Source organism: Bubalus kerabau, chromosome 8, assembly GCF_029407905.1.
Source record: "Bubalus kerabau isolate K-KA32 ecotype Philippines breed swamp buffalo chromosome 8, PCC_UOA_SB_1v2, whole genome shotgun sequence".
In the NCBI taxonomy this organism is placed as follows: domain Eukaryota; kingdom Metazoa; phylum Chordata; class Mammalia; order Artiodactyla; family Bovidae; genus Bubalus; species Bubalus kerabau.
The window spans coordinates 97,967,876-97,994,195 of NC_073631.1; the positions used below are offsets into that span (position 1 = coordinate 97,967,876).

A 26,320-nucleotide genomic window follows, 5' to 3' on the forward strand; every position below is an offset into this window, starting at 1 on the left:
AGAAGCTCTGGACTCAGGGAATCTCAGGCACAGCCATGGGAAGATCAGGTACCTTACTGCGAAGAGGGTTAGATTTCAGTCCATGTTGTGAACAGTGAGCTTCCCTCATTGTTCAGCTTCTAGCTGCTTTCCTCAGTTCAGTTTCCAGAACCTGGCAGCCAAGCTTACAATATACCTCCATGCTGGGTTGTCTACTCATGGTTGTCAGCATGCCTGTCTAAGGCTGGGAACCACCCTTCCCAGAACCCCTTTCCTGGCACGATTCCAGGCCTAGTCTGCCAGTGAGAGGAATGTGAATAAGATTCAGGTGCCAGAGCAGAGGGAACACCATTATTCCAATGGTCAGATGTGGTGGGTACACTGATCTCTCCCCACAAGCTCCCATTTCACGGCCCCTTTTGGTTGGTAGATGCTGTGGCTTCTTGGAATTGCCTGGTGCCTCCAGCTTCTGCTCATGTTGCAGGCTCACGTCTTCAGTGACAATTTCACTAATTCTCCAGCTGCAGCTTTCAAGCCCTCTCCTTTCCCAGCAAACCCCCTCCCACGTTTGTGAAGACCCTAAAGCCTGTATGGGCTTCCCAGATGGCACTAGTGTAAAGAACCCACCTGCCAATGCAGGAAACATAAGAGACATGGGTTTGATCCCTGGGTTGGGAAGATCCCCTGGAGGAGGAAATGGCAATCTACTCCAGTATTCTTGCCTGGAGAATCCATGGACAGAGGAGCCTGGCCGGCTATAGTCCATGGAGTTGCAGAGTTGGACATGACTTAGCAACTAAACACACACACATTAATGGCTATAATTAATTTATTCTAGTGAAACCTGTGGTGATTCTCTTTGAGCCTAACTGATAGACCCCCACAAGGAGAATGAAGGATTCATCACTGAAGAAAGTGACCAGACCAAAAAGTGAAAAAAAACCCCAAAGTTTATAGAGAGTGAAATTGGGAATTCTCAGTGAGCGGCTGCCCTTCCAGTTACCCTGTAGTGAAAGGGTTAGTCACTCAGCCATGTCTGACTCTGCAACCCCATGTCCTGGACCCGCCAGGCTCCTCTGTCCATGGGAGTCTCCAGGCAAGAATACTGGAGTGGGTTGCCATTCCCTTCTCCAGGGAAATCTTCCTGACCCTGGGATTGAATCTGGATCTCCTGCATTGCAGGCAGATTCTTTTACCGTCTGAGCCACCAGGGAAGCCAATCACCCTGTATTAGTTTTCTATTGCTGCTGTTAGAAATTTTTATAAACTCTGTTGCTTAAAACAACATAAATTTATACCTTACCATTCTAGAGGCCAGAAGTCTGAAGCAGGTCTCACTGGGGTAAAAGCAGTGTCCGCAGGCTGCATTCCCTCCTGGAAGTTCTGGCAGAGATTCTGTTACCTTTTTTCCCCCCAGCTTCTAAGAAGCCGACTGTATTCTCTGGCTTGTGACTCACATCCTCCATTTTCAACACCAGCAATGTGGCAACTCTCTGACCTTTCTTAGGTAGTCAAGTCTCCCTCTGAAGACAGCTGGGAACCATTCTCTCTTTTATGGGCTCGAGTGATTAGATTGATCCCACCTGGGTAATGAAGGCTGCTCTCTCCATCTCAAGGGTCTTAACCTGAAACTCATCTGCAAAGTCCTTTCTGCCATGTGATGCAACATTTCTACAAGTTCTGGGGTTTAGGATGTGGACATTTTGTCATGATTCTGCCTCTCATGCATCCTAGGATGAACCCAACAGTTGGTAAGTGAATGGATAGTCAAGGATCACAAGACATCCAAGAAAGCCTCTAACGTGAAAGACAAAACCAAAAAGTAAAACACAAAGAAACTGGGATAAACAGGTTTATCAGCAACAGTGCAGGGAGCAGAAAACTTTAAAAGGTGGGGGAGATGAATATCTATTTAACATCTTCAGAGACATTCATGAATCCTCAAAACAGGAACAAAAGGCTAAAAAAAAAAAGACAAAAACGCTCAGATATTAAACACATGTTAGCAAAAATAAGAATTTGATATTACATTTTGAAAATATAGGTGGGAATTGTCCCAGAAATGAAAATAAGATCAAGAAGATAGGAAACCGGAAGGGAAAAAAAAAGGAAAAATAACAGAGATTGTCCAGGAGGGCCAATATAGGAAAATTAACATTTCAGGAAAGAAAGAACAGTGAGAATGAATACATGGAATTATCTAAGAAATAACAAATTATTTTTGAAAGTTGAAAAAAAATAAACCTCCAAGATGAAAAGGATATTAAATACCTGGTTGAATAAATCAACAAAACCTCAATCATACACATAATTATGAAATTTAAACAACATAAGGAAGAAACAGGATCTCCTAAAAACGTCCAGAGAAAACGAGCCAGAAATTAGCATTGTATCAGACTACTCAGCAACACAGGGAGCTAGAAAACAAATGTCTGTTTTCCAATCAGGAATTAACATAAAAGTAAAGTGAAAAGCCTCAAAAAATTACCTCCTGGTTCTTCTTTCTTGAGGGCTTCCCAGGTGGCACTAGTGGTAAAGAACCTGCCTGCCAGAGCAGGAGACAGAGATGCGGGTTTGATCCCCGGTCGGGAAAATCCCCTGGAGGAGGGCATGGCAACCCACTCCGGTATTTTGCCTGGAGAATCTGATGGACAAAGGAATCTAGTGGGCTACAGTCCATAGGGTTGCAAAGATCTGGACACGACTGAGGCAACTCAGCACGCACATCCCTTTTTAGGAAACTGCTGAAGGATGGCCACGAAGTTAAAAGTAAAGCAAGCAACATTCCAGGATCCAGGGTGGGGAATCCAACCCAGGAGAAGAGAAAAGGAATTTCTAGTATGATAATGAAATTAAGTCCTGGGATGATGGCTGGGAACCATGCCCAGAAAACAGCCAGTCCAGATCACCACGGGAGGATACACAGCTCCAAGAAAAAAATGCTGAGATGGTCTTAGGGTTTCATAGTGAAGACTGGAAAAGAATTAAGTACATAGAAAATTGAGCAAGTTAAAATTATTAAATTACTAATTTCAGTATTAAAAGTTTAAAAAGAAATGTAAAATTATGTAGACCCGGGTTTGATCCCAGGGTTGGGAAGATCCCCTGGAGAAGGAAATGACAACCCACTTCAGTACTCTTTCCTGGAAAATCCCATGGACGGAGGATCCTGGTAGGCTAAAATCCACAGGGTCTCAGAGTCAGACACAACTGAGAGATTTCACTCACTCACTCATGCTGTCAACAGCGTTTATATAATTACTGACACTAATTCTTGGTTTAACCAAAAATTGTGCTATAACTAAACTGTGATGGTAAATGGACTCCAGCGTTCTTGCCTGGAGAGTCCCAGGGACGGCGGAGCCTGGTGGGCTGCCGTCTATGGGGTCGCACAGAGTCGGACACAACTGAAGCGACTTGGCAGCAGCGGCAGCAGCAAAGGGAGTAGTATGTACTTAAGGTGTGATGTTAGAACTAAATCCTCATTTCCCATAGTAGAAAAAGTAAAATAAATATAGCAGAAATGAGGAAGTAGCAGTATGAGCATTTTAAATGGAAGAAAATAATCAGAAGAAACAACTGGGCTGGAGATGGCTGCTTGTGGAAGGCAGAGGATGGCCCTTTGTTATTGTGGGACCAGCACCACCTGACTTGATAGTCTGTGGACATGTATTGCTAGAAATGTAGAGAAAGACAAGCCAAATGCCCATCAGACCGATAGCAAATAAACAAAACGTGGTCTACCCGTACAGTGGGCTATGGTTCACCCACAAAAGCAATCAAGTACAGACACTGCAACAACATGGGTGAGCCTTGAAAATGTTACGCCAAGTGAGTGGAGCCAGGCCCTCATGCTGTGTGTATCCATCTGGCATGATGTCCACAACAGGCAGGGCTTCCCAGATGGCGCTAGTGGTAAAGAAGCTGCCTGTCAATGCTGCAGATGTAAGAGACGTGGGTTTGATCCCTGGATCGGGAAGATACACCGGAGGAGGACATCCAGACCACTCCAGTATTCTTGCCTGGAGAGTCCCACAGATAGAGGAGCCTGGTGGGCCATGGTCCATACGTGTCACAAAGAGCCGGACACAACTGAAGCGACTTAGCACGCACATACGCCAGGACAGGCAAATCCATGGGAAGCGGATGGGTGGCAGAGGGGGCACTGAGGAGATCTTGCTTAACGGCTACAGAATTTCTTTTGGGAGTGATGAAAATGTGCTGGAACTAGGTAGTGGTGAAGGTTACACAGCAATATGAATGTAGGAAAAGCCACTGAGCTGTACACTTTAAGTGGTTAAAATGGTGAACTTTATGTTAGGTAACTTGGATCTCAGTAATAAAATTTAAAGAATAATGGGTTCTGTCTATAGAGTATACAGATTTGATTTTAATTTTTTGCTAAACGAGAGTTGTTTACAAAGTCTCGACAGCACATTTCTACAGTTTCTGGCTTTAGCAAGCATAGGGTGATGAATATGATTGAAGCTTTTGATGATTTATGGTTTCCACGGTTTCTGAGGATCAGTCATCATTCTGAATAGCCAAGATTATATTTTAGGCACATTAGACAGAAATGAATTATGTACTAACCTCCAAACATAATATTAGAAATATTTATGCATGCAGTTTTTCAGTAAACTTAACAGCTTGCTTTCTTGTCATCTGACACTTTCAAAGTAGAAAAGTGCGGAAAACTTAATGAATTCAGAGTTCTGGAAAGTGACGGCTTGTGAATGAGGTTACACTGTGTTCTGCTCCTTTTTTCCCCCAATCATATTTATTTCTCTTTTGTTGGCATCTCTTGCTTCTGCAACATCTTCTATTGTCTGTTTCATTCAGTAGTTAATTACTGAACATCAGGTATGTCATTCTGGCCACAAAGAAGGGCTTGATCCCTCAGAGACAAGCCAGGAAGTAAATCTTGGCCACTAAGACTTGGGGTCTCGTGTGTACATTATTTTCAAAGTTCAAATTTGTTTCTGTTGTTATTTTTAGTGGTTTATTTGGGATTCTGGTAGGTCACCAAGAGGACTTGAAATATCCAATCTCACTTAATAGCTTTTCAGGATCTATCTGAAGTTTTGCCTTACATGTTATTTTCTGCTAAGTCACTTGACTTCCTCCTTTGTACACCCTACTTAAAAATTCAACCACAAGAGTGTGTGTAGAAATGGAATGTCTTTTCTCCTTTAAGCAACATCACTCATTCTTTCCTAAAAGTTTTACTTTTACATGGATCACTTGGAACAAGGCTGCAAAATAATGCAGCTAAACGTTTAATTAGACAGTAGTTTATGATTAAATGCTGTAGACAAGAGTTTTGTTTGCAAAACGTTTACAGCTACTAAGTAGTTGTAGTCCATGATTAATTTGTGGCAAAAATCTAGTAATACAAATTCATTCCAAGGAAAAACCCAGAAAGACCAAGTGACTTGCCAAGATTGCACTGCATAGGAATTAAGTACTCTTAGTTGAACAGTCTCTATTTAAATAGTTACAAGCAAATTAAGTATTTGCATATTATATAAATAAAATTAATTTATGCCAACATCCTAATGCCAAAGAACCATTTGTGAATCTTGTAGCATTCAGTATACTTAATAAGTGGAAACCTTTAAAGGTTTTTAGCAACATATATTTGACTTTTTAAAACTATGACATGTTAGCGCCTTAACATTTAGTACTTGGGAGCCACTCCCTCCTCCCTCCTCAGTCACTTCACATAACTGTTTTCAGTTAATGTAATGATTATTTTTCTAAATAATTATAAACAGTATCCCTAATTAAAGACTTTTCTAATATTCTTTTATTATTTAAGGAATAATAAATAATGTATCTTCCAGATTTTAGCAAACACATATATATTTCATCTTGTTCTACACACACACATATACACACACACACACACACAGAGTTATGGGGTATGATATCTATTATGCTATTAAAAATGCAACCCTAATGGTGGAATAGTAAAAGCACATTGGTGGGAAAACCAGTGAGCTGTGAGTCAGTTCTGAAACTTAATCAACAGTAAGGCACCAACGTTGGCTTGTTAGCGTGGACAGTGTACCATGGTTACACAACGTAACAGACGGTGAGAGAGAAAACTGCTTTGTACTCTTTTTACCTTTTCTTTAATGCAAAGTTATTCCAACAATCAGTTTATCTAAAATATTAGGTACTGTAAGCAGAAAGTTTGAGTCTAGACATGAGGACTATGAGCTATACAGTTACCTACTGCTGTGTAACAAACAACCCCCAAACGTAGTGGCTTAAAACAACAAACCTGTATTTATTTTGTTGTTTTAATGTCCCAATTTCTATGGGTCAGGAATCTGGGCACGTTTAACTGGGTTCTGTGACACAGGGTCTCTCACAGGCCACAGTCAAGGGTTTAGCCGCAGCGGCAATCACCCCCAGGCTCTGCAGGAGGTCTCATTTCCAAGTTCACTCACGTGACTCTTGGCAGGCCTTGGGTCCTCAGGAGCTACTACTGTCTGAAGGCGTCAGTTCCTTGCCAGATGTGCCTCTCCACTGAGCAGATCCCAATGTGGCCTTTGCTTAGAGAGAGAGAGAGAGAGAGACAGCATATTTAAGAGCATGACAGAATCACAGCTATTTGTGACTTAATTTCAAAAGTCACATCCTATCACTTTTTGCTGTTATTCTATTTGGGAGAAGCAAGTCACTAGGTCCAGCCCACACTTCAGGGGAGAGGATTACACTGGGCATGAAGACCCATAGATGGGAAGCAGAGGGGGCCATCTGAGAGCCCGCCTACCAAATGAACAGGCCTGGCGTGCTGCAGTCCATGGGGTCGCCAAGAGTCGAGCACGACTGAGCGACTGAACTGAACTGATGGTGATACCCACAGTGGAGACAGCAGGACTAGTGAAGAGAAGAGCCCTGGAATCAATGTCTTGGGTTTGTACTCCTGCACAAAAATCTTAAGGTTACACCATCACTGACAAATCATTTCTTTTTGCTTGTTCTCTCGTGCAAAATAGGAATAACAGTAGTAATACCGACTTCACAGGATGATTTTGAAAGTTCTGTTAAATGAGAGAATTCATGTAAAAATGCTTATCAAGTGCCTTGCACAAAATAGGAGCTCAGTGTTAGCTGCTATTATTGTTATCATCGTTGTTGTTTGTTTTCCAATTTAGCATGACTTGAGCCAGAAGCTGGAGAATAAGCTGGAGTTCTAGGCTGAGGAGGAGAAGGAAGATCCGGGCAGAGGAACTATCACACACAGGCTTGGAGGTGTGACGGTAGCTGCGGGTTTGCAGCAGCAAGCAGCTGGGTGAGCTCAGAAGCTGGGCCCTGGGGGCGGGGGTGGGTCTGGAGAGGAAGATAGTCCTGTAGGCAGGGGTGAAAACCCCCAGGGAAGGAGAGGGAGCCAAGTCACACATGTCAGAAGGATAACTGGAGGCAACACAGAAGCTGGACGGAAGGTGAGAGGTGTGATAAGAAAGCCGCCCAGGCTACTGAGGGTGCGGGATGGATTTCAGAAAGGCGGGGCAGAGGAGCAGCACAGCCTGGGGAGTGAAGTGAGGCTGGGGCAGCGGAGGGGAAAGGCAGACACTTCTCAGACGGTCAAGCCTTAACGTGGCGGGCAGGGAGAGCTGGTTTTGGGGAATGAAAATTAGCACAGCTTTAGCATTATAACTGAGACCAAAAAATGGGGGGCAGGGGTGGAATCCCCTGGCAGTCCAGTGGTTAAGGTTCCATGCTTTCACTGCCGAGGGCCCAGGTTCAATCCCTGGTGGGGGAACTAAGATCCCTGTTGCTTAGAATAGCAAGTAAAACTATCTAGTCTTCTCTGGAGGCAAGCTTCAAGTACTGCTGCCCCACAGCCTGTCTTAAGTAAGATGTCCTCATGGAAGAAGGCTGTGGGGAATGTGACCACTTGGTCCTGACCAGACCAACTGAAGAATTGTGCCAATTATCTTATGCGTGTGTGTGTGTGTGTGTGTGTGTGTGTGTGTGTGTGTGTGTATGTAACTTATCAGGTGGCCAAGTCTGGTAAAGCTGTTGGAGTGAACAAGTGATTCTTTGCATGGGGAAAAAATGGAAATATGGACACAAGGAATTCAGGAGAATCTTCGTGGCTAGAATTCTAGTTTGAGGAAAATCATCACGTAGCAGGTGTATCTGAACCAGGGGAGTAATAAATAAGGTTGCTCAGGGAGAAAAGAGCAGGTAAGAAAGCAGCAGGCAGAGTTCTGGGGAAGGAATAACCAGAGGACAGAAAAAGCAGCAGCGAAATGGCCTTACTTGATGTCCATGGCTGACAGAATGTTTTGACGACAGATCCCATGTCGTAGCCCTGAAGTGGAAGGACTCTTCCTGACAAATTGCAGGCAGGAGTGGGGAGAGGCAGAGTGGGTGTGGGGAGGGCAGGGAGGTGGCGATCCGAGCTTTGTGAAGCAGGGTGAGGTGTCGCCCGATGTCAGTCAGGCTCCAGGGCTGCTCCAGGCCAGAGAGAAGGTGGAAGGTCGAGGCCTGGACTTCCTGCAGGAGCCCCTTCTGTGTTCCAGGACGGCCCGTGAAGGCAGCAGGTGAGGTCAGGCGGCACCCGGGGCAGTAGCCGTAGAGGAGCCCTGGGAGGCGGGGCGACTGAGACAGCTCACTCCTGAGCCCTTCCGTGCCCCTCCCGGGCCTGGGACTAGAAACTCAAGGCTGGTTTTCAGTCTTATGACTTCCCATCCATAGTAAGAAAGAAAAATTCAGGAAAATGGTTCGAGGGTGACCTGAGGCCTTCTTCACCTTGTTTGCTATACTGAACGGAAACGTTAACTTCATTGTGTCCTAGAGAGATAAACTCAGTCATCTGTGCACCTCCCCTCACACACCTTGTTAGATTTAACTTCCAGCCACCTGAGCCTGACGCTGCCTTCAAGAGAAAGACCTGGCTGACCATGGAATTCACTCCACTCCACGGAGGCAGGGGAGTGTCAAAGGTGAGGTTCACAGGCTTCTCACTGGGAGCAGAAATTACTCCCTCCTCACGACACCTCGCAAATGACCCGAGGAACTGACTTCGCCCACTTTTTCCTAGGTGTCCAGCATCAAAACAAACATCCCTACAAAGTCTGTGGAATTCCTCTAAAATACAACCACTAGGAATATGGTAATAGTTATTAGTATTAGCATTATTAGTATTATTACCATTTATTAGCATTAAAACATAAAAAAGAAAAACCACCTTGATAGGTCCATTTTCTTAGTCTTGACCCCGAAGTTCGCCAACACATTTTCTCTCCTTAGTCAGCAGCCTGGTGCTCTTCCCCAATCATTATAACCGATTTCAGATGGTGCTAGAAAATTATATTGACTCTGAACACCAAAAGAAATCAGTCATCCTCTAAGGGGGGGTCACAGGAGGAGGCGAGGGTTGGGAAGGCCCCAAGATTAATCAGTCTGCCATCTGCCACACTCTGCTTTAATGCACGCACGGTGGAGGCTGTGTCATGGGAAGAGTGCTATAGGTTTATCGCACAGATGAGTGTAAAGTTCTAGGAATGAGATGTCGCATTGTTGACCTGCTGTGTGTAACGCCGCTGCTCACCGCTGCCGGCGGTGGCTTGGGTCAGCACAGCTCCAGGCGGGCTCTCCTCGCCAGCTGGTCCTCAGGGCTTCGTCCCATTTGCCCCTTTTGCTGCCGGCGGTGCAGCTGGTCTCCCCCAAGAACACTGATTTCAAATGGTGCTAGACAATCACTATTTAAATCTAAACCACCATATGAAACCAGCTTCCTGAAGAAGCTTTAAGATCTGTTCTTCCTTCGGAACGCTCTCTTACAATGAACAAAGACAACCTGGGAAGGGAAGAGTTGAAACCTTGCTGCGAGGTACTTCCTTCGTGGTATAAGGAAAGCCTTAGCACATCTATATGCTTATACGTCTGTCTCTGTCTCCATCGCTGATGGGGGTATGGGGCAGTGATTGTGACTCTTTTATTCTCAAGCTGCCCAAAGACTCAGTTTTTATCATTCAGAGGCAAGGCACAGGTCATCTTCTTTACTCCTGGTGGGAGGTCAAGGGAAACCCTCTACTTAGGTAAAAGGTCAGCCGGTGCTGACCCAGGGGTTGGAGTGCCCAGTGCAGGATGAGTCAGAGTGGTACAACATACACGTAAATGGTACCAAGTACCATTGTACTCTGGTACAAGTTCAAGACCATGCTTTCCTAAACCTAGTGCTTTCATCTGAAGATAATTTTGTTTGATTCAAAGGATGACTACGATTTGGGGGGGCCTAAAGGAGATAACGTAATAGCTCAGAGGCAAAGTAATATATTGATGCTGCTGCTGCTGCTGCTGCTGCTAAGTCGCTTCAGTTGTGTCCCACTCTGCGCAACCCCATAGACGGCAGCCCACCAGGCTCCCCCGTCCCTGGGATTCTCCAGGCAAGAACACTGGAATGGGTTGCCATTTCCTTCTCCAATGTATGAAAGTGAAAAGTGAAAGTGAAGTCGCTCAGTCGTGTCCAACTCCATGCAACCCCTAATGAGAGCCAACTTTTTTTTTTCAGAATGGAATTCCTTAGATTGCATCTGTTTGTTAAGGATTCCTGTTGGCTTTACTTAAGGTTATGCTCCCCTCTGTTCACTGCACCCCTGGTTCGCCTTAAATTATTTTTTGCTGCAGTTCTTTTCTCCTTCCCATTATTGTTCTTGGTATCATTCATTAGGAAGCTTACTGCCATTCCCTTTAGGGTTCCAGGGATCCAAGAAGATACAGATGTGCCATTCTTTTTTTAAAACTGTTATGAAAAATTTCAGACACACGTTACATTTGAAGGACAATGAACGAATTTCTAAATTTCTTCCACCTAAATTCAATAACTGTTCACTTTGGCTACTTTTGCTTTAGTGATGTTATCTACATGTACGACATATGCATACTTTTTGCTGAATCATTTGAAAGTGAATCAACAACCATTGTGACATTGTGCTCCTAACTTTTTGAGCAGGTCTAAAGAAAAATGGGGCCATTCTTCCATCTAGTTATGATATTTTATTCATACCGAAGAAAATTAACAATTCCTTAGTATCATCTAACGTCTAGCCTATATCCAATTTTCCCCACTTTCTCCAAAAATTTTTCTTTTATGGATTTGTTGGGTTGTTTTCTACCCCAAATCCCATCAAGGTTCAGTCACCAAGACTCTGGTTTCTTTTAACTTAAAACATTTCCCTGTCCTTTTTTGCTTTTCTCATGTCAGCATCATCTTGTGAGAATGGGTTTGAATCTTGGCTGTACCACTCACTTAACTCTGCTCTCTTTGCTTAAAGATTAATTAACAGAAACTTAGCTCTTCTTCTTGACTTGCCTCATACATCAAGTGAGTGTGGGAAGAACATCCAATTAAAGGTGTCTGTGGCTGAAGATTCCAGGTGGGCTCAGCAGGATGTTAATAAAGCAGGGCAGGGAGTTCAGCTCACATTCTTATCCTTGACAGGCTTGGCCACTGACCGCTTCATCAGGAGATCGCAACACAGACTCATCTTTACAGTGGAAAAGCTGCGCGTATGTGCCTACTGCTACTAGGCTAGTTTTCTCATCTCTTTAAATAAGGAAATAGAATACTATTGGGCTGCAGAGCTGGGTAGCAATCATTTCATCAAAGTTACTGCAAAGGAACGCGCATATTTTGTGAAGTGACAGGCAGTTAAATATTTCAATTGGAGAGTCAATTCAAGCATTTAAACCCGAAAAAGAGCCAAGACACATGTAATCACTGGCATTCTCAAATAACTATGTCACTAATTTTGTTCCTTCTGGATATCCTATTGTAATTGATAATAACAGTGACTGAAATATGCAAGATGCAGCCAGACTGTTCTCATCATTTTTGGTTAAAAAAAAAACAACACCCAAAATCCAGAACAAAAAGGTCTGCTTATGTTTTACAAGTGACTAGTTACAGTTTTTGCCTACTGCCAATCAGAAGTTTTGTTTTGTTTTCAAATGACTGACACTTCAGTTATGGAGAAAACGTTTTCCTGAAGAAAAGTGAAGAGTGAATTGCTCCTTGTTACTTACGCCTAATAAAATTGTACATCAAATATATGTCAAACCCACCCAGGCACTTCATGCACATACACAACACATACTATATTACAAACCATACTCTTCTGTTCCCTTAGCAGAAACAAAGAGATAAGGTAAGTTTTGTGTTATCCTTTAAGTATATTTTTTAAAAAGTTCAGCAGAAAAATGAAGGTGGATATATCCTTTCCCATGTATATCCCTCCACGTGAGGAAGCATTCCCAGCAGACACAGGGTAATCGGCACAGGGATCAATCATGTAGTATACTTCTCTGAATTTTGTAATAAGCAGCAAACCAAGGTACTTAGTTGGTGACTGTAAAATGACTTAAGCCAAAATACTGTGAACTAGAGATCTTGAGTTGGGCCTCTGTATATAATCTTCTACAGCTAGAGGTTGGTTTTCTTCGAAGAGGTCTGTGGGCAGGCTGGCTATCGAATTAACACAGAGGAAAAACAAAAATTGCATTGTTTACTAGTAAGTGAAAAACAAAGTTGGTAAGTTACCAGGCACTTGTTCATTCTCTTTCCAGGAAAACAAGACGACAGCGCGTGGTGTCTGCTTACTTTGATGAGTGTTTCAGTGACAGTCAACTGCAGGGAAGACTTTGCTCAGTAAACATCAACATGTTTCCACTCCTCCCCATCCTCCCACCTCCAACAATCCATCTGATTGTCTGTATTTCCAGGCCAGGAGAGGGCAGGGCTGAGTTTCTGTAACTCAGGGTGTTTCTATTTGACCCCTTGACAGTGCGAAGGTATTGCATCATTTGAAAAGAATGTTATTTTTTTAACAAATCTTTCTTACACACAGGATACACACTTAACATTGTTAAACGCTCCATCTCCAGGAGCCAAGTAACCACCTTTCAAGAACAAAATCCTTCCTTGGTGTCTCTCAGCCCAGGGGCCACAAGGATGTGTTTCCGTTTCAAAATCCCACCTGCGATTCTTTACCTTCATGCTGTTTTTGAACAAGTTGCCCTTCTCTGTATTTTTTCTTCCAGATCTGATAGGAAAGTTAGAGCCAGAAATGTGAATCAGTGAGCCACACCGGTAACTCCTGTGTGGCAAAAGCAGAACAGCGGAAACATGTTGTCTTCCTTGAAGTGAAAAGCCAGTTGGTTCTTGCACGAGCTAACCAGATTAAGATAATGTCCCTTGGGGCCTGAGGATTGCACAAAGAGATGGTATCTGACTATGACACTTTGAGAAGGTAGCTTCAAAATGTTAACAGACATCAGGATATGAGAGTCCTAGCCTGAATATTTAGGACTAAAGATACAACTCTTTGATCAGTTGGAAGGTGCTGGATCCTACGGTGGGAGGTGGTTCTCTATTGACTTACGTGCCTTTAATGAGTATTTTCTTACAGGAAGTGGATGAATAAGAGTCTCAGGATCTGGCGCTGGGCTGTGCTATCGACTAGCTGTGGAATCTTGGGCCATCATTTAATTTTGCTGAGTCTTCTTATGCCGATCTAGAGAATGGAGTTACAGATTCCTGTCCTACAGTGGTTCTTAGAGGCATCGGGATTTCAGTATGAGGAAACATCTAATTTTTAAAGCACTGCACTCAAATGTTGTTTTCTTAGATGGGTTGGAACACTGCAGTGCGTTGTAGGGGGAAGGCCAACATGAACTGAAAAGTGGACGGAAAGGTTCTCTGAATAATAGCTTCCACTTTTGGAAGACTTACTCTGGGCCAAACACTGTGCTACATGCTTTCTATGCATTTTCTCATGTTCATCCGCCTACAAGGCTGTGGAATTATTTCCAGTTTCCAGGTGCAGGAACAGAGATTTAGTGAGGGTGCAGGACTCACTCTGGTCAAAAAGCTTAGGACTAACAAGACGAGGGATCAGACCACTTTGCTTGATTCCAGGCCCAGGCTTTTAGTCATCCTTCTTTGCTGCTTGGATACTGTAACAGCCAATCTTCACATGGCCATGTGGATCTCTGAACAAGCTGGCTCTGAGCTACAGGGTTTCACCAATAAGCACACACGCAAATCACTGAAACCAGCTTTGGTCACTATTAGCAGAAAACTCGGATATCGGTAGGGTTTGGCCCAGGGCCCTCAGCTACACTGACTTGCAGTGTGACCTTAAACTTAAGTTAGGTCTTCTCTAAAGCTTTGTTCTCCCACTAATCTTAAGGAAGCTCCAGGCTTTCTTAAGTCCAGCAGCCCCTTCCCACAGGGGATTGTGGCAATGCTAAAACTGTCTCCAGATACAGCCCCACTGCTCGTCCTCCAAAGCTGCCTGTTTCTATGGGGCATTTGGTGCGCTGGCCCAACGCAGACTTGTGGAGCCGAAACTCACTCCCGGCACAACCTGGGGGATGTTACTTGACTCTCCATGCCTCGGTCTCCCCATCTGGGAAATCACACCTGTGTAATATGAGGACCCACACCACAGAAGGCTGATGTGAGGGTGAAGACGGAGGAGGAGCAAGTAGAACTAGAAACGGCACACGTATACACTCAGCAAGTGATGGTGACGATACAAACAAGAGAAAGGTTTCCGTTTTGCATGTTCTAAGCGCAGATGTGGCTATGAGATCAGCCACGGCTGCCAACAGAAGGGCCCCCACATCATGGGGGCTCACCCCTGAGCTGTATGGGGCACGTTTCCACAGTTGCTTCGCACAGGAGTCTGGCGAGTACTAAACCCTGAAAAGATGCCCTTGGACCCACGAATGGCATCTCCAGCGGAACTGCCTGGAGTGAGCAGCTTTAATATTTTCTGCCTTCTCCTCTTCCCATTCTAATACCTGAATATGAGATCCCATACCCTTGCTTCTAAGCAGGAGTTCATGTCATAGACTTTCTGATAGTAAATCGGAAGTTGAGTGTTTCCGAGAAAAGAAACAGAGAAGGAACACTGATGACCATTTAAAAAATTTTACTGGGGGGATCCTCCAGGAACAAAATAGAACAAAGCTCCCTTGAGACGGATTTAGGACCAAGAGCCTCTACTTACGTCAGGCGTCACAGCAGTCTGTTGACGGATAAGTTCCAGGCACAGAAATTCTCAGGGAGCGTTGGTTCAGAATATCAGCACCTAGAATTTAAATGACACTATGAGCCCTTAGGGAACATCCCAGAGCCACAGAGGAACAAAGTCGGGCGTTTTCTCTCCTTACTCAGAGATGAGTTTTTGAGAAGGGGAGTAAGGAGCACCTTCTGCATCCTGCTTAATTAGGACACACAGTTTGAGAGGGTTCTGCCCACCAAGCGGCACACACCTCCTCTCTCTGTGGAGGTGGTACGGCTGCTGCTAAGGAGACTGTCCGCAGACACAGGGCTGTGCATTTTGCCGCCCATCAAGGTGCGTTCAGGTAGACGTCTTATGAAGTAAAACACTGTACTGACCCTCTACCTCTAATCACGAAGGGCAAGAAAGCAGCCTGCACAGGAGGCTTCTGTTCATGTTTTCAGAACTGATTTCTGCCACTGTGGGCTGCAGCGGCACAGACTCCAGAGGGCCAGCAGAGGGCAGCACGGGTCTGCACACTTGACCTCTTCCCTGCTTGGGAAGCAGGCGGACAACCCAGATCAGGTTCCAGGGACACTGTCCCCTTTGGGATCTAACTTGAGGGGTGGAATGCACCTTTCACCACATCACGGGAGGAGTGGGAGCCCAGGTTCCTAAAATCTGGTGGTTTGAGGTAAGGCTTGAGTCTGCACGTGGGACGTGCCGGACTCCCCCGGGGGCTTCAGAGCAGCTTCCAGGAGAGTTCACCTAGGGAGGACCTGGCTCTCAAGCCTTCACGTTTCAGCCAGTGGGAGGCTGAGTGACTCAGCAGTGCCATGCCGGAAAGTCTGTCTTGGCAAGTGACCGCCTGGTGAAATGTCTTAAGTTAATGGCTACAGCCCTTTGCAGGAGGAATGTCAACACGGTGGAGGCAGAAAGCAGCTGGCTCATCAGAGGACGGGTCAGAACCTGGTTCCTGGGAGCAGCCTTTCGGCCCGGTGCTTCTGAGGGGGAGGGGCCGTGCTCGGGTGCCTCGTGGTGCCCTCAGCACAGGGACACACTACGCCAGGAAGGGCCTTCAGAGTCGGGGTTGAGTCCAAGAGCATCTTGACCATTAAGAGAAACGGTTGAGAAAAAGCAATAGATGTATTCATAGAGATATAGATGAATTACAGCGATATTTTAGGTGAAACAGAGAGATATTTTCTGTTGTGCTTACAATCTAAAAAGTCAAGCAAATGGAGAACACGTGGGAAGATTTATCAGGGTGAACACAAAATTCCGGCCACCACGGAGTCACACACGTTTCTGGGATAGTTAAATACCATGTGTGACAGCAGCTTCCGAAATCGCCTACTCATAAACACGAGGACAGGACCCAAGTCGGAGAGGAGCTCTTTCCCTTTGAGATGGTTAATAGAGATGTGCAATCAGACTGTTAACTGGGGGCTTTCCAGTATCTGGGAAATGTATTTTGAGTAGTTCATTTTAGGTGCTGGGAAGCACTTCAGCTAACCTCTTCCTGCAAGAGCTGGAGATAAAGCCTCATTCTGCGGATGCTTCTCCCACCCTGGTGGTCACTCCTCTGAGGACTGTGGGAGCACTCTGTGCCCTGTGCCTGCAGCCTCCTTAGACGAGTGGGCATCAACTGCAGGTAGGGACACCAGAGCACGAAAAGAATTTGGTCAAGAAGAGTATGTAAGTTGGTGCCAGGGTTTTCAACCATGAGGATGTAAGTATGCCAGAGGCATTTGCCATCGACATCTCCACCCTCTGCCTCCCATGAGCACAGGAGGACAGTGCCTCCTACCAGCTGCTCTCATCTAAGCACAAGGCTGAGGCTGGTCCCCAGCCCATCACCAAGGGGACAGCATACTTCACTCGGATTCCTGCTGCTTTCCTAGACTGTGGGGGGGGGGGCGGGGGGAGCAGTCCGGGGTCAGCCTACACTTTCCACTGACAGTCCTTTGCCACCGAGGCCCCCAAAGGTCGTCTTCTTAGGTCATTCTCTTGAACCTTTAAGGTGTTAGAAGCTGGTCCTGGTCAATCCCTGCCCGGAATCAGTCTACCAGTATCGTTTCTTGTCTTGGCCTTTCCTCGTGAGCATTAGCTCATCTTGAGTGAGTACTTCTGCACTGCCTTTTCCATCTCAAGTGCCATTAAGCAACCTCCCATTTAATGGTCCATTTAAACTGGGAACAGAGAGACAAAAGTATAAGCTTGGAGATCAACACCACCAGGATTCAGGTTTTCCCACTGACACTTGTTACGCAGCTGGACAAGCTGTTTAACCCGTCTAAGCCTTGTGCTGTGTGCTTAGGAGCTCGGTTGTGTCCGACTCTTTGAGACCCATGCACTGTAGCCCGCCAGGCTTCTGTCTATGGAGTTCTCCAGGCAAGAATACTGGGATTGCCATGCTCTCCTCCAGGGGAGCTTCCCAACTCAGGGACTGAACCCAGGTCTCCTGCACTGTAGGCGGATTCTTTACCATCTGAGCCACTGGGGAAGCCTAGTTCCCTCATTTATAAAGTGGAAATGCTGTTAATTCTCAGAGTTGTGTAAATATAGCTTACTCAAATAAGACACATGGTAGGTACACAGCTCTTCAAATGTCAACCACCCCATCACCCCCGCGTTCCCCTCCCTGTGAGAAGATGGCTCATGTAATATTCTGGATAACATTTCCTAAGGCATTATGATCAATATGTTAAAGTTGGCATGAAACACTGAAGTCAGATTGGACATCAGTACATAGAGGCTGTGGATCGGGGGCTTCTCTGGAGGGAAAGGGTAGCACATAAGCCAAGGGATGTTGACAAGGAGCCAACAGTCAGGGAAGAGAAAAGACATACAATCCGAAACTGGGATGGGAATCTTCTAACTACGTCCATCCATGTAGTCATGCGTCACAGTTTCACCAAGATGACAATGTACCAGGAGGTGAATGAGGCTCAGAGGACACGAGAGCAAATACGGCAGGTGAGTCCAGTGTAAATAAACGAAGAGATGATGACATAACGAGGGCCCCAAAGGAAGACGGCGGGTGTGGGGGCCAACTTGGGACCACGTCCAAGGGAGGGGCTGGGGCAATCACGTCTTCCGTGGAGGGACTCACAACAGCAGTGCTCCAGGGCCAGAAGTCACTCCTCAGCACTACTGGCAAAGACAGCCCCTGGGGAAGGCGACGGCAACCCACCCCAGTGTTCTGGCCTGGAGAATCCCATGGACAGGAGCCTGGCGGGCTGTAGTCCATAGGGTTGCAAAGGGTCAGTCACGACTGAAGCGACTTAGCACAATGAAGACAGAAACATCAAAACCAAACAGCAGGCATTCACTGATGGCCTCCTCAGAGCCCAGCACTGGGCCAGACACCAGAAAAACAGGTAAAGCAGATGATGCGGTGTGCCTGCACGTGACCATACAATGTAACTGTGGAATGACCTCTCACATACAGAATGGGTGAGTCCTTCAGAGTGCACGCAGAGGACAGCGCTGCAGTCAGTCAGGGCTGGGTGGGCATGGAGCTGGCTGGGGGTGGTGGAGGGGTGGGGCTCGAAGAGGAATGGGATCTGAGCTGGGCTCCACAGGCGTGGCCCGGGCAGGTGAAGGATGGGTGGGGATGCTGACACTCAGGGGGTGGGGTGGGCGGAGGTGAAGTCAGTGAGCGTGGGGGAAAGCCACTGCATGTGGGGACTTTGGGAAACTAGACTACAAGGTATTTGAGGCAATGCAGGATTGCTGTGTGTGAGAGAGCGCCAGTTCATGTGTGCGTTGTGCCCTCCCTGCGTGCGCATGCGTGTGCACACACACAGTGAAAGTGAGATCCAAGGTGGCAGCAGAGATGAGAGAAAACATGACATTTATGAAGAACAGAAGAAACAGGTGTTTGTCGGACTCTACGTGGGAAGCACTAGGCTGGAGACACAAAGTGAACCAGCTGGGGTCCCAGTCCTCACGGCCTTGGTGGGCTTGCGGGGGTCCAGACTAACGGGCAAAGTGGGCTTTAGGTACCAGGATGGGGGAGACTCTAGGGTCTACGGGGACCCAAAGCTGAGGCCCTGGACTGCAGGGTCAGGATAATAAGCTTTCCCAGGGCCTCCTAGTCTCCACGTCTGCAGAGGTGTGGGCAAGAAGAAATGAGGGTGGTTGGGTCCTTCTGGGAGCCCTTTCTCAGGATGCCTTGATGAACAGGGTGTACAGGTATCCCTGTCTGTCTGGAGGGCCGGGGTTATGGCCCACCTCTGACTGCAGGTGGGTAGGACATGCCACACACCCTCCCTTGCTTCGCCTCACAGGACTGGAAGCACCTTCGAGTCCAACACAAATGCACAAACCTTAAGGAGAACCCTGAGTGGCTTTCTATTCTGTTTCTCCAGCTTTACCATGTAATTTTTGGCTAGGAAAATTCTACTTGTGGCTTAAATTTGAAACATTTGCTAGATTCTAATTTTTTAAGGACACACAAACATAACAAAGCCAGAGTTTTAAAACTCAGTGGTAGACAGTATGTTAAACCACTGCCCAGGCCCCTGCTGGGTGCCCCCACCCTTGGGGCAGCATGTGGAGGCCCAGCACCCTCAATGACTGGGAAAGGCCGCTGGGGACACGACTGAACGCTTCTTCTTGGCTCTTTTTAAAATGCATTGTCTCTCTTAAAAATGACAATACGAGTGATGGAGAGGAAAGCATTATTATTTATCCCCTAAAATCATCCTTAGAAGCTCAACACAAGCTGAGTCCCCCACCCTGAATTCCAGGCCTGGGAGGAGGGAAGGCGGCACTTACTGGCACTACGGGCAGCTCCTCCCACCAGCAGATCCTGTCGGACGTGCTTAATTGATATTCCCGTCATGGTAATGCCATGGCTGAGCTGTTAACAAAGTGATACGTGATGTGACGGCTGCTTGTGGGCCATCTAGAGGGGCACCTGCCCCCAGGAGGCCTTGGGCGGGAATCTTCCTGTGGCTTTTCCTCCTCAGGGAAGTGGCTCCATTTCTTAGTTCAGGGTGCTGTCCTTACACAGATACTCTCAGCGCCATCTGCCTAGGGGCTCAGGGAGGCTGCTGGTGGAGAGCCAGGGTCCTGATGCGTCCTTCTCTGTGGTTCCTGTGGATGCAGAGGTGGCCTGTGCGTCCATTAAAGGTCACAGGTTCACGTCGGGGCTCAAGGGGAACTGAGTCCTTGCCTGTGTGGGTGTCTCAAGGCCTGAAGTCCCCGGCCAGGCAGGCGGGGTGAGTCACTGCTCCTCTGGGGCGGCTGCGGTGGCTTCGCTACCCGTCTCCACCCCCTTCACGCTATTCCCAAGAGGCACTTCCAAGCTTCTAGAGCATCTTCTAAACATCACATTCACTCAGGGCTCCAAGGAGCACAGTGTGTTCTCAGAGAACATTGCTCAATTCTGTCTCCTGTGGGAAGGAGTCAACGTTTGTTTTATTAAGAACTAGCCGTGAAATAAAGTTAATTCTCATCCAGAAAAAGAAAAAGTGAAGTGGCAGGGGGCAGTGGCGGGTATATTCAAGTCTCCCACTTTGGCCCATAGACAGCAATGCTATTATTTTTATTTTTGGAAGTCCAGGAGATAATAAATTCACCACATGGACAGAGGAGGTTTGGGGAAAGCTGCCTGTGACAAGTAAATGACTTGTTTCATTTTGTAAAAATGAGGTTCTTCTTTCTGACCTAAGCCCTTTTCTAAGCATTCCTCAAAGGGCAGCGGCCTCTCCCACCGGGCTTGGACGGGAGCTGTGTGGTGGGAGGAGGGTGGCCTGGCTCTCGAGGGCCTTGCCTTCCCACGCAGTGACCTCTGGCAGGCCCCGGGCCCAGTCTCTTCACCTCTGAGACAGGCAGCTGTATGTGGCAGTTTCCCTGCTGCTCTAATATAAGAGGATTCTAAGCTGTGACACCAAGTGTGAGGTGGGTCTCTGCCCTGGCCCACACCTAAGGGGCTTCAGTCGTAAGCCCCTGTGTGCACAGTGGCCCTGCCAAGAGAGAAGCATTCTGAATCATCCAAAACCATGAAGAATGTTGGCTCTGACTTCAGAAGGGCAGGATAAACAAATCCGTGCCTAGGCGGGCACTTGCTGACTGGCTGTCTCTGCCTTTTTAACTCCTCGGGCCCTGAGTGCTTCTGTGGAGCCTTCTGACTCTGATGCTCCAGCCTGGTACCTATGCCGGCTTCCTTAAGGGCGGGCAGGCCGAGCTTGGGGCCAGTGCTCATTAATCTTTCTGTATAGTCACCAGAAAGTCACTGCCTTTTTTTTTTTTTTTTTGCAATCTCTACCCACAAAACAGATTGGTTCTCCCTCCAGACTGGTCAAAAAATAAAGAATAAAGCTGCGGTCGTGTTAAAAAATCCTCCCCCTAAACCACATGCCCCAATCCAGTGAGTGTAGAGATTCTTTTTGGCTGGAATGGATCCTACAATCAACTGGCCGCTAGCTTTCAAATCTGTTTTGATTTGGCCTTTATTGAGGCTGTAGGAATCAGGACATGGTTCTGGCTTCTAGGAGAATTCGCCTCAGTTCTTCTTGCCTCAGAGAAACTGGGAACACTTTTGACTGTCCATATTTTTGTGTGCGGTTCACAGAAAATAAAACAATAGAGAAAACCCAACTTCCTAGTCACAGCTCACAGCCTCTCTGGCAACTAAGAAGTGAGTTCCATGGCCTTGCTGAAAACTGTCCCAGGCTTGTCAGAGCAAGGAGATACACCCAGTGCTCAAGACAATCTGCCCAAGAGAATGACTGGGATTCTACCTTCAGGGACACTTCAGCAGTAGAGAATAACTAGGCTCACGATGTGTAAAGTGTGAAAAATTAAGCCTTTTAAGTTAAAGAACTGCATACTCGGAAAGCCAGAGATGTGGTCTCTGACTGTGAAAGCTCAGTGGTCACAACATAGTTAACCGTGGAGGGCTTTTGCATTCGGTCAGCTGTCTGATTAATTGTCACCAGACTTGTGGCCTTGTAGGAACTGAGTAAGCTGGGAGCATTTCCCAAGAGCCACTGTTCGGCTGTGAACACGTAGAGAGCCTTCTGTTTTTGTCTTTTGGAAAATCTAATCGGCTGAAATGACGACTTGGTGGTCAGACTTGCACTTCTCTTGCTACTTGATAAAGGCTTATTTTGCCAGGCAAGGAGTGAGATTATGGTTAACTTGTTTTTTTTTAGACTGAGGTCATCTCTATTCATTGGTGTAGTAAACAAGTCAGATTAAAAAAAAAAAAAAAAACAAAACCCTTCCTTTCAAGAGTAACACTGCATTTTTATCTTCTCTGGGATGAAATGAAAGCACCATAAAAACAACATCCACCAGAATATCTATGAATCATATAGAAAACTTAAAGAAACCCTAAACCTCGTTTGCTCATTTCTAAGGATACTGGCAGCTTAGGTACTCTATCGCTCCATGTCATTTTGTTCCTTGAGCTCTCTTACTGTACAAGGTCAAACAGAATCTTAAGCCAACATTTTCAAAACCTCTTCATTCCATTCTTAAAGATATCCATCAATGGATAATTTGCGTCTGTTCAATTAAAACCACCACAGCCCCTGTAACTGTTGAGAAAAACCCTGTGCACTTTGCCAAAGACACCAGCCAGAAATGACCATCAGGACAGTTTCCTTTTTGGTCTTCCGTGGCCTCTATTTCACTTTTCCTATCAGCCTGATGACACTCGGGATGCATAAAGGATCCCTTTCTCGGGAGCACCAACGGTGCCCTGAGAGCCTTGCAGAGCTGGGCGAGGTGGAGACCTCCCGGTTTGCCTGGGCCGGCCTTGCCAGGGCACTGTTCCCAGGGCGGTGACTCAGCTCTGGAGGCCACCTGCTGCGGGGGCGCTGCCACCTTCCGGGTCACTGCCAGTCACGAGGGGACAGGGACAGGGCAGAGCTGAATGGACTCAAAGAATCAACAGCTCAGAGCCAGGTCAAGGGCAGTGCCGGAAGCAGAGCCTTTGTTTACAGGAAGCCCAGTGTTTCCAGGTGAGGCTGTGTGTGTGTGGAGGGGCTCCGCACCTGGGTGCTGACCGTCTCGGGCAGCACCGAGATGGTGGGCCTTGGACCGTGGTGTTAAAATTAAGGAAGGGCCATGGGGCAGCTCCCACTTTCAACACCACTTTGGTCAGATCACCATGGTTTTCACAGGTAACAGAGGGTGCCCACTGCTGCAAGATACCCCACTGCATTTGAGGTCTTCCCATCACCTTCCATCACTTACATCCACCCTTCCTCCAGGGCAGCCTCCTGCCTGCCTTTAGGTAAACCCTCTGCTCCAGCTAAAATAAGCCACCTCCACCACTCTGCCCTGCAGGGCTCGCTCCCTCTCCTCTGTGCTTCTGTTTTGAGAGGCCAATTGGGCTGTCAGCAGTCAGACACAGGGCTATCCCACCTCAGACGCTCCTCGTTCTCTACCTGTTCTCTGAACGGAACCTTTAAGGTGCAGTTCAACCTTCCCTACTGTATGCAGCCTCCCTGGACCGCCTGGGCATGTCACCTTCTGCACTCACCAGCACGCAGGTCTCAACTGCAGAACCAACCGATGCGTGCTCAGTCGTAATGTGTTTCGGTCAATGACAAACGCTTATGGGACACGTGCTCAGAGTGTGAGGAGAAGAGACAGGACCCTGCGGCAGGAGTTCACCTCCTTCCCTCCTCCTGCCGCAGGACAAACTCACGTGCGCATTGCCGTCCAGCACACGCAAGGGGCTCAGCAGGCTTTATGGAGGAACTCTAGGCTGGGTTTTAAAAGAAGAGGAGGGTTTTAAAGGAGGGACAAGGCTGGACAAGGGAGGGAGGTGGGTTGTTCAGAAACAAGATGGCACGTTCTCTTGAGCATCTCTGCAGCTTTGGGTTCAAGGGTAGAAGGCCCTGGGGGCCGGGAGGCAGGCCGGGATCTGAGCTTGAAGGACTTGGCCCGACTGGCTGAGTACCTATGCTGTATGAGACGCATCAACGGGGTTACTCCTGGGTGAGAGAGGCAGAAGGCAGGGCCCGCTGGGCTCAGAAGTGCTGAGGGGTGGGGCACTTGGACATACCATGTTCAATCACCACCATGTTCTTGAGCCATTTGTTTGGCAATTAATCACATGCTGCCTTGTGACGTGGTCGCCCCGGCTATCTCGTCCCCGATGTGGCCTGCATGCTCATTTTCTCCCCAGCTGGACAGTCAGCCCCATGCAGGCCCAGAAGGCCTTCCCTCTGACTGCCCACAGTGGCCAGCACAACGCCTTATACCCACAGAGAGACAGTAACACACGTCTTTTTTTTTTTTTTTCCTTCCCTGGTCTTTTTTTTTTTTAATAGAAGTACAGTTGATTTAACAGACACTCCAGGATGTGCTTTTGCCACATCGCCTGCTAAATAAGTAATTAAGTCCATCAGGAAATAATTCTTGAGTCCTAGACTCTGGATAGTGCTCGGGGTACATGTCAAAAAGGGTGTGCAGTACAGGTGGGTGGGTCCTGCTGTGGAATCTGGAGGGCGGGCAGGAAGGAGAGTTTAGCCAGCTGCTCTGTGAGGCAAGGCTTCCTTCCACCCACCCTGACTGCTGCGCCTTCACTCTGCCTGGAGCTTAGCTGAGCTCTTTCCCAAGCTCCGCCAGGCGCAGGAGGAAGTCGGTGGCCTGGGCCTTGGCCTGCTTTAATTGTGCCTCCCCTTATTCCTTCTGTAAGGAGGACAACAGTGACAGCCAGACCCGGTGACACGGACAGCCTCCCCCTCAGGTAGCTTGCGCCTTGTGGGAGAGGAAGAACAGACCTGGTTCTAACACAGCATGCTCACGTTTTCCCCACTTCCCTCCTCCCTCTAATTACATCACATGACATCATCTAACCTAAGGCAGAGGGCTCCGTGGAGGAGGTGATACCTGAGACGACTCTTCGGAATGCACAGGTATTAGCAGGTGAAGACATGAGGAAGACAGAGGAGCGCAGGCAGAGATGGAGTCTGGGGCAGTGAAGTGGGCCTTGGGGATCTTCTGAGACTGGTGCTGAAACCTGGAAAAGAAGGAGCCGTTAAAGGGCTTGGAGTACGAGGAAAGACATCCGATTCACATTTTTGAAAGATCAGTTGGGAGGCCATGGAACAGCTTATTTGAAAGTAGTGACTCTGGAGTCAAAAGGGGACAAAAGCAGATGCCAAAGCAGAATGGTTAAGCCCTGGATATGGAGTGATATGTGTAGAGAGAGACAGCGCCTGAGAAAAGTCTTTAAAAAGACCTTTAAAACGACAGTATTTCGGAGTATTTGCAGAGTATTTCAGCAACAGGTTACACACGCACTGCTGATGCTAGCCACAAGGGGGCAGCCTCACACAGCCATTCAAGGCCAGGCCCTCCAGGATGAAGGGGGAGAATTCCCAGGTTTGCAAAAAAAACCTGAGAGCTCTGAATTCTGACCACAAGAAGTGGCTGGCCTTTCCCAGGCCTTTTGGATGAACAATTTTAGTGATGAAGAATGTTTACCATTCTCAGTTCAGTTCCTTGTAAAAGTCGATTTGAGACACTTACCTATTCAGGGTGGTTCTCTCCTTACCCAGAGATCTCCCAAGACTTCAGGTTTGTGATTTACGAGACAACAAACAAGCAGCAGAACTTCATGTGCTCTCAACCTGACTTTCTCTTCCCAGACTGCTCACCTGCTTAGCACCTCCTGGACTCATAGATGTCCACTGACAATCCCCAGGTCTCTAGCAAGGAATACCAGACCGTTATGCCCAGGCAGCCTTTAAAGATGTAATTCCTAGTAAAGACTGGATGGAACCCCCAACTTAAGTGAACGGGGTTCCCCACCATGTAAGGCAGAGCTGCTAAGTCCATTTTGAAGAGAAGACATAAGCTCTCTGAACTTGCCTCATAAACATAACTTTCTCCCATTGAGAACCTCTTGCAGAAACCACAGAGTATCAGGTGATTTGGGGGATGGGGTTGGGGTGTGGGTCAGCATGAAAACTGGTGGTCTTGCCTCTCACTGGGGTATCTGAAGGGAAGCCAGCCCAGGAAGTGTGTTGGGAGTCTGAAACAATGTAGATTGAGAAAGAAAAGTTTTAAATGAAAGGGTTTTCACCAGGGAGAACTAGCTAGTAAAGAGCCTGGCCCCATGATGCAGTCTGACAATGACCCTTGAAACTGCAGGGAATGGGCACATGACACTAGGACCTCGGCAGGCCCAGGAGTGCCACACCCAGGTCAGCAACACTGCCCACCGAGGCCCCGGGTCCTTTGTGCAATCAGTTGCCTGCGGGAGCTTCTGGGGCCTGGGCTCTGTGTGGGGCTCAGTTTCTCTTTGGGGTGGGGGTGGCGAGGGCTGC

General features: G+C 47.2%; 1 long non-coding RNA gene across 1 annotated transcript in view; it reads right to left on the reverse strand.

The window, feature by feature from the left end:
- Positions 1–26,320, reverse strand: part of LOC129659506 (uncharacterized) — an 81,848-nt gene that overhangs the window by 7,422 nt on the left and 48,106 nt on the right. The window contains exons 4-6 of the long non-coding RNA XR_008718095.1: positions 24,846–25,008; positions 8,260–15,101; positions 1,283–6,542 (exon numbers count right to left, since the gene is read on the reverse strand). This is a non-coding gene — a long non-coding RNA (uncharacterized LOC129659506). The remainder of the gene's footprint in view (positions 1–1,282; positions 6,543–8,259; positions 15,102–24,845; positions 25,009–26,320) is intronic.